Consider the following 9,429-nt stretch of genomic DNA (forward strand, 5'->3'; position numbering starts at 1 on the left):
TGCTTTTTAAAGTTTATTTCATACAAATAGAATTGACATAATAAACATTACAGAGTAAGCTAAATGTCATGAATTGACAATACAATACTGTTTATAATAAAACAAAAAAAATATATAGAAACTGTTAAAATCAACCTTGTATCACAATATCAAATAATAATAAAATGTACAAAGTGTATGCAAATTTCATCCCACATGGACTCCATCAAGACAAATCCGATAGCTTGGCAGCCTTTTTGAAAATGTCCGTCATACGCCACTGGGATGAAGGTCATCTGAAATGCCTGCAAATTTGGACCATCACAAACGCAGCCATTTCAGAAGGCATATCACAATAACAAAGACATATGAATATTTTACAAAATATTTAAAAATCAAAATAAAAAGTGACATGTAAGATTAACAACTAAGTAAATGTGTGGGCCCCACTATTGGTGACAAGATTTCAAAGTGTACACTAATATTTATATATCAGTTTATTAACATCAAATATAATCTTTTTCCATGATATATAACAACCATCATCCCTTGAATTAATAGTATATCAATTTAATAATTAATAAGATGCACTAAAAAAGCTTAAAATGTACACATGTGAAATGAATTTAAACTTAGGACATCATTTTATTACATTATATTTAACACTGAAAATATCAGAAAAAATTGAACTTGTGGTTGTTATTTTGCTTACAAAAGGTAAAACATTTCATGTATTTTGTCAGAGTTTTCTGCAAGCTATTTATGTCAAATATTGTTTTGAATATTATTATTTTAAAGGTATCATTCAACTAAAAGACGGGTGCCCTAAGTTGAAATTTATCATCGCTGGTTTAAAGAGTTTTAAAAATATCATTTAGTATGCTTTAAGAAGACGATAATAATACCGATGTTTTAAAAACCTTCTACATTTACACAAATATTTGCTTCAAGCAGTAGATAATCATACTGCTTTTTGCCAATACTAACACAAATACAGGAAATCATAACTAACTGGATTTAAAAAGCATTATTTTATAATCTTCTATATCATTCATTTTCCATTAACAATTGAAAATTTAATTAAAGCGAGATTATACGATTTTGTCAAATATTTATGAATTTATATAAAATTTGTAAAAAACTTATTATACATATATTTCAATATAAATTTAAATAAAAGTGAAGACGAACATGTGTCGGAAAATGCGAAATAAGCCAGATATTTAATTCTGAAATCGAAAATGTCTGTACAGTAGAATTCGCCAGCATGTATATCATGAATGTACGATGTGATTCTAAATTTAGTTTAACAGACAATTTTAAAGTCCTGCAACGATATCTATTCATCAACACACAAACACTAACTCTGATCCTAATAAAAAGACGAATGCTTCAGTTATTGTAGGAATATATGTACAAAATATCTTCGTCTTAACAGCTCAGTGCACTAATTTGTCTTTGATGCATTTATGAAATTTATCTTCAGTGTATAATTTTTCTTACCTATTTTGTGTTATTGTAACATATTTTTATCAATATATTACAATTTTACACATATAAAAATCATATAATTTCGCTTTAAGGCAAAAAAGAGACACCACTAGGATAAGTTTAAAATTGGCTATGAGCAGTGATTTTATTTCTAAAATACAAAGCAAATGATGCTTGGTTCATGAAATTGGCACATAAATGATTTTATCAGTAAACATTTGTTCTTTTGATAATAGATACATCTGGGGTTTTGGTTTGAGGTGTCTTAAGATGAATGATAAGGTGGTGGTGGTCCATCATCTATGAAACCATTCTTCTCCTTGCCAGGCGACACATTTTGGGCTGAAAGAGTCAATTAAGAGTTTTTAACATGGGTAAGAACTTGGTGGCAGTAAAAAATACAAAATTAAAACACTCATAACACAAACTTGTGTATGATTATTTGTTTCATAAGTTCTGTAGATGTTATAGTCAGAGATCATATTTTCCCGCAACATCAATCGGTCCGGATATAAATGGGGAAAAGTGTCCGAAAATGTATATCCGAAATCATGACAAATTACGTTAAAATATATACCATTGATTTTGCCATTCATGAAGGTGGTATAATACATGTACAAGTAAAATTCCCTTAGGCATTTTTTTAAACGGAACGAGTTTTCTCAACTGGTTTAATCATTTGGTATTTCATTGTTGTTTCGTGTGCCGTTTTATCAGACTTTTTTTATCGTTGTCAATATTATTAATCTGTGTAAGTCCATACCGATGTTTTAAATTGTTGTCGACTCGATAGCTTACAAACATGCACTGAACCAAACAAATGTCTGTGCGTAGGTTGGCTACTGACAACAACAAACCAAATAATTAAGAATTAATTTGTTGTCAAATAACCCACGGCCGATAGTTAAGATGCGTAGGGATTTAATCACGAGAGCGAAGCATTTGAAACCATGCATCTAATTATCCGGTCGTGAGTTATTCAACCACAAAGTATAAAGTACATGAATTATTTCGATTCTAACAAGGTTTTACTAAAGATTTATTCAATGTATATTATTTTTATTGTGTACTATTTTATGTGAAGTTCTGCCCATAAAAATAACTTTTGGCTGTTCTGTCGATCAGATCCGCGACTTTCATTCATAATTATAGTTTTACTAACGACTCGCCCCCTTAACGACTCGCCTCATAACGACTGGCCCCACTTTTTATAACGACTCGCCCCACTTTTATAACGACTCGCCCCACATGTATAACGACTCGCCCCACATAGATAACGACTCGCTCCATCATTACTTATATGGTAGGATTTCTATTTAATTTCGATTTTATTGTGTTTTAAGTCGTTAAAAACTGGTGGGGTATTGAAAAAATATCTTAAGATTTGGCAAAATAGAACTTTGATGAAATTTGTTAAAATGCTTTACTTTAACTTTCACCTTTTTCAGGAACTTTCAACAGAAACTGGAATACTGTATCGCATCCTGCATGATATGTTCAAGATTTCTACACCTGGAATTTTATCAACTCTTGCAATTAATATTATGCGTTACCACAGTAACATAACTATGTTTTTGCGTATATAATATATAACGACTCGCCCCATCATTTTTATTTTTACATTTTTAGCATCTATGTTAAATGTAAACAGTACAGATGAATAGAAAGAGAAATATATAAGAAAAACTTTTTTGTGTTGATGGTTTATTAGATAATTATGTACTTATATACGCAACTATAAAAATAGAAAGTTACGCAGTGTGTATAATAATATCAATACATTGAATTATTAAGAAAAGTTTACAAAAGACAGTAATACATCAGTAATCAATATAATTATATCTTAATATTATCAACATTGAATTTATGAAAATGATTTTATTCAAACGTTTTATTCATAACAAATTTAAACACTATTTACACAAACAACAACAGCAACAACAACTATTTACACAGGTCCGTACATGGCTGAACACAAGTCCAGCAGCTGACTAGTTGAGATGGAACGCTCGTTGTATCTTTTCCACACTCCCCAGACCTTCCCCTGTACCTGAAGTGTCTGTTTATTCTGATGTCTCCTCAACTTTCCCTCTCTCTCTAACCGCACCTGTGTATTCAGCAGCTTCGCCTCTTCACACAACAGTTGAACCAACAAGTAAAAGGGGAGATTCCCTTTCTTCGCACGTCGGTTCAGGGGATGATGCCAGCCCTCGCAGTCGTTGTTGGTGCGAATGGACCGACCGAATACGCACCAACTATCAATAGGCCACAATGGGTTTGTCATCCACGTCCGTTCTAGGTAGTCAAAGTATCTGTTCGTCGCGTCAGTGTCCGATTTCGTCCGTAATGTGTCGAAAGCACGTTGAATGTCCTCCACGGGTAGTAGCGGCAGTGCAAATGTCTTTCTGAGGAGTGCATACACGTTACAGCGCTCGTTGTATGCAGTCTGAAAATATATAAATTATTATACATTATATGTATACATACAGTAGATATGATATGTGACAATATGCATACTTATTACACTGTTCATTTCAGAAAAACGCGACTCATTTCATAAATACATGGAAATAAACACATGGAATTATAAATACAATATATACAATATACCTGCAATCTGAATTCTTGAACCTTCCGATAGAGGGCCAGTCCAAAGTGAAAAGCGCAGCCTTGGATATCAGGTTGGGGAAACACGGCTCTTATGGCCTGCCACAGTCCAGCCTCGTAATCCACCACAAACGACTTAACCTCGGTTGACGGCAGATGTTGTAGGATAGACTATAATATAAGCATAGATAACAAGAGAAAAACAGTTGTATACACTTTTATACATATTAGTAAACAATGCTGCGCTGCAAATACAGAATGCAAAGTTGACACACGAAAATACTACAACGCAAAAAAATAATTTATCTTCGATTGTACGTATTAGAAGTACTTACCAGTATTACCACATTTTATGTGATGCCACCGTGAACAATTGTCACATGTCACCGCTCTGGAGTTTTGGTACAACCGTCGCAGACAAAACAAACAAGGAGGGGCAGGCATGGTGTTAGTCGAATTATCAATTTAAAATAATGGTATACTATAATCATGTATACATCTTTAAATACTAAACTCCGCAGTGGCACGTATTACTCAATTAAAGTTATAACCATTAAAGTAATTAAACAAATCGTGGAATTAATTGATTTATCACAAATGGTTTCTTGTTTATTTGAAACCATTGCAAATTTTCCGCGATAATTGTTCACACCTGCAAATTAAAAGAACCGCCATTTAATTAGCATTTAATGTTTATTTGAAACCATTGAAAACTTTCCGCGCTAATTGTTCACACCAAAATTTAAAATTAACGCCATTTAATTAGCATTTTAAAGTAAAGTTTGTGTGAAAAACACAAAAGGACTGATACGCATTTTTATAATATGAAAAAAGATTTTTAAAACGTGTGTTGTGTATTCAGATCAACAGATAATAAATAGGTAGATTTAAGATTATAATGGTAATTTTAAAATTATAAATAAAAAATTATCTTACAGATGAATTGTGTCCGTAAAATGTCTGCAAAAAATAAATTTCGGCAAAGACCTTTTTTCATTTTTCTTACCTTTCAATACCCGTACATATGAAAATATCTTTACCACGAAACAAGGTATTCACGCTTTCGCAATTACGACACGTGTATTGTTGATTGTCATCACCCGCCCGCGGTAATGTACTTGTCAATTATGTTGTTAATTCATCGGTCACCTTTATAACGATAATCCCTAAATTATTGAGTAATTAAATCTGGGAATCTTTAATTGTCGATATGATCTTAGCCTTTGCTTCTTTTTATAAATATAAAGGAAAGTATGACATGAGACAAATGTGCCGATATCCAATAATCTTGCTTTATGATAATATTGTCACTGAACAAAGATGTAAAAAAAAACATCATAAAATAAAAATTATTACTTTTTAGAATATGCCTGCAATAGACGTATATAAGGTAAGGTATAAGGCAAAAAACCGCTGAACGATGGTTATCAAACAATGCCGAACCTTAAATTCATATTATGAATTGATTTCATTTATATTACCATATATAATATAACAGTTTATTTTGATAGGGCGAGTCGTTATATATGTGGGGCGAGTCGTTATACATGTGGGGCAATCGTTATAAAAAGTGGGGCGAGTCGTTATGGGGCGAGTCGTTAAGGGGGCGAGTCGCTACATTACCATAATTATATTACCGGATTATTACACTGGTGGAAAATGTATCGGCATGTTTTGTTTAGTTACAGCACATGCATGTAGACGCGTCTTTTCGGATGCCTCTTTAATCCGCTGTTCACAAGTTTTTGATTCTTGGTCTGACGTGCAATAAACCGGTCCTGACCGGTTTAGAGACTGCAGCGAATGGTTTATCACACCTAATCGAGATAAGAATGTCATTAGGGTGTGTTAGCATGTACACTGTGTAATCGATTTCATGACATGGGAATTTTAATAGCAAACAGAATCGGACCGACTGTTTGGGATTTTCAATCGGTCTTTCATGACCCCAATCGGTCTAGGACCGACAAAACCGAAAAAATATGATCCCTGGTTATAGTTGTATCTCAAGAAGATGATTATCCTGAGAGTGTAACTTATGTCAGATCTATCAATATTCCTTATGATCTTTAAAAAAAAATGTTACCATTCTGTCTTAAGCACATCACTTATTAAACAAACAGATGAATAAGAGGGGCAGGTTATGATTCTAATTCATAATGACTAATATTCAGTGTGTCATTACTCTGTTTGAGAACCAGCATACAATAATAAAAGCATTGAATACACAATTTAACAGTTATTTCCTTAATGGTTGATGAAATAAGAACAAGACTGCCAGCTCTAGTAAATTTTGATTTTGAGCCATACTTTCCCAATAATCTAACATTTAATAATTTATTTCCCTGGTTACCGGTAGACAAATTTTCTGTAAAAATATGCATACCAGATTTGCCATGGCCACCTTTTCCGTTGCTAAGGACACACTTCCTCTCGGATATGCCCTTCACTTCCCCTTCCTCTCCACTCTTGCCTGAGCACAGCCGTCTGATCTTGTCAGAGACATAGCCGCAGGCTGAAATACAGCAAAATAACTATGTACTGTTGGTCTTGAGATAAGAGTCCAGGCTCGTTTGTCCCTCTTTAAAAACATAACTACCTGTATTTTTTTTTTACATAATGTTTAACAAAGTATGAACTAATCAATTATGATTATGAATTATACTTTAAGTTAGATGATTGTCAACATTATTTTACACAACATTTTCCACAAATAGGAACAAACAATTATTTTAACAATAAGTGCAATACTCAATTTTTCAACACAATTTCAATAAATTGAACTGTAATAGAAAGAAATTCCTTAAATACCATAATAACACAGCCTGCTTGGCTATATGCTTAAGCTTAATTTGTGTTAATCGCAACTGTAAGTAGTGCTGCAACAACACGCCAAAAACCGTATTGCAATATATTTTAAGTTCAAAAACCTGTATTGCAATATATTGCAATATATTGCTAACTTGTACCAGAATTATAACGTCGCCAATTACACAATAATCCTGTATATTCCAGTTTTAAAGCAAATTCGGGAAAATATTTACTATTAAAGTGCTCAAGAATAACAAGAAACACAAAAATTCGCATATTTTCTACAGTATTAAATACATTTTGGTATTTGTTACTATTTCAAGATGTGATGAAATAGCGTCCAATCGGGGCGTTTTTTTTCCACTGAGCACGCGTAAATCGCCTGACGTGATGTTCTCGTTTTTATACAACACAAAATACACCCACACTTTCCATGCGACATTCTACATATCTGCATAATTTTCGCGCGCTTTTTATTGAGACAAAGGATAAAGCACTTTTTATTTGACGCTAGAATTTTTATTGTCGCGTTAGCATTAAAATTCGGAAGGGTGTTTCCGAAATTCGGATTACAAATTTAATAATGGTCAGTTCAGAATCGAACGAAACATTTACAGTTGTGCGTAATTAATTCAACGATAATTTAATCAAAAGCATCGAACGAATGCTCCCATGTAACAACGCTACTCCGTATAATAGACTTTTTAGAATGATATTTTTACGTAAAAATTTATTTCTACTAAACACCGCTTTGTTTTGTTTACCTTTATATCATTATTTCGGATGGCTTTTCTGGACGAAATGTGGATGATTTTTTGTAAAATTATCGTACCGGGAATCCGGGTCATTTCGCCCTAAATCCTGTTCGCCCCCAAGTCGTTTCGCCCAAATTTCCCCTTCGCCCTGGGTCGTTTCGCCCTAATTGCCGGGTCGTTTCGCCCTTGTTTTTATACGGATTTATCTTTAGCTTGTTACAACTAGAGTATTAATTTTTTAATACAGTATTATGTTATCTTTATTACTGTTTCTTTTGTCTTTTGCTTCAGGTATATCGCAGGGCAATAGATAAGGTTCATTTTATCGTTTTTACGATTTTTATTTGACAGAAAACGAATTGAAATTAGAATTCAATCGTACAGAAATTTTGAAAATGGAAAACGAATTGAAATCGATTCTTCGTCGTTTTATTTTTTCTGTTTTCCGCCGTACCGCGTTTAATTATGATTAGTGTATTGTAACATTTAGTGCAGCCGTAATATTTAGACGATGCCATAGCCAAGTTGCTTTTCATATACACTTTCGGCGAATATCTTGAGATCAAAAGATGCAAACTGCCTTAAAGTTTATAAAAACAATATAACGCCTTTATAATGTCTCCTTTTGATGTTTCTGTGCTAGTATTTTAGTCAATCATCTGATCACACGTCTTCCGATCTAAGTGTGTTTGATAATTGTTAAATTGGTTCCGAAATTATTTTAATTGGCAAATCAAAGCATCATACCTCTGCCAAACTAATTAATCGTAATACTTTACGTTTGTAACACAATGAATCATAATGTTTCCGTTAATTAATTGCAATTAAAATCAAACGGATAATTGAGCAAACATCAAATTTGTAATAATGAAATAATCTTAATTTCGAATATATGATAAACAAGTACTAAATTAAAATTTCAATAATTTTTTAATAATCAAATTTGTATTAAAAATCTTAATTTTCCATATATGTTAAACAAATACTATTCGGAGCGTTACAAAAGCCTAATGTTACATAAGAATTAAATAAGGGCGAAACAACCCACTAGTAAGGGCGAAACGACCCGGGGTGACAGAGGGCAAACGGGATTAAGGGCAAAACGACCTGAGACCTCGTACCGGTATGATGAAAATCGTATCGCAATACAATATGTGGATTGTGTATTGCGATATATAATATATTGTTGCAGCACTAACTATAAGTTATATGAATTATATTAATAATTTCATTTTAAATATGAAATTCAATAGCAACATTAAATATTGAAATGAGAGTCTGGAGGTAGCTCATGGACTGGTTTTAATAATTAAAATTCCACGCAATTAAATTTCAGAACAGGTACATAATACTATGTAAAATATATTGAAATGGAGATTTTATTTAAAGAAGAAAGCATAAAATATATTGACGGACATAACATATGAAAGAAGTTAATTATTGTTATTATCATATCTAATTCTACCTTACATAATATTTGTCCGAAAATTGAGTATCCGAAATAACAAACACATGTGCTATTTGATTATTCGCAATATTGAAAAAAAGTTTATTAAATATAAGTAAAAAGATTTTTGTTATTAAAAACAAACAAACTCATTTACCGTTAATTATTAATCAGACCATTCCCTGTCTTCTAAAAAACGTCTTATTTCACGAGTCAGGATTTCGCAATATTTTGGTCGGATTTTGATCGGTATATTTTTATTTCTACACCGTAAATAACTATTTTTCGATATGAAATTAGTTTTTGTTTAAACTAAAGAGACACAAATAATATATATTT

The 9,429-nt window shown here is 32.3% G+C and overlaps 1 long non-coding RNA gene across 1 annotated transcript; it reads right to left on the reverse strand.

Moving 5' to 3' along the window:
- On the reverse strand, positions 1-9,400 carry LOC127880173 (uncharacterized). The gene is made up of 3 exons (XR_008049445.1): positions 9,248-9,400; positions 6,464-6,592; positions 1-1,812 (listed from the first exon to the last, which is right to left on the reverse strand). It is a non-coding gene; the product is annotated as an uncharacterized LOC127880173 (long non-coding RNA).
- Between the last annotated feature and the right edge of the window lie 29 nt (positions 9,401-9,429).

This window comes from Dreissena polymorpha, chromosome 1, assembly GCF_020536995.1.
Source record: "Dreissena polymorpha isolate Duluth1 chromosome 1, UMN_Dpol_1.0, whole genome shotgun sequence".
NCBI classification, from domain to species: Eukaryota; Metazoa; Mollusca; class Bivalvia; order Myida; family Dreissenidae; genus Dreissena; species Dreissena polymorpha.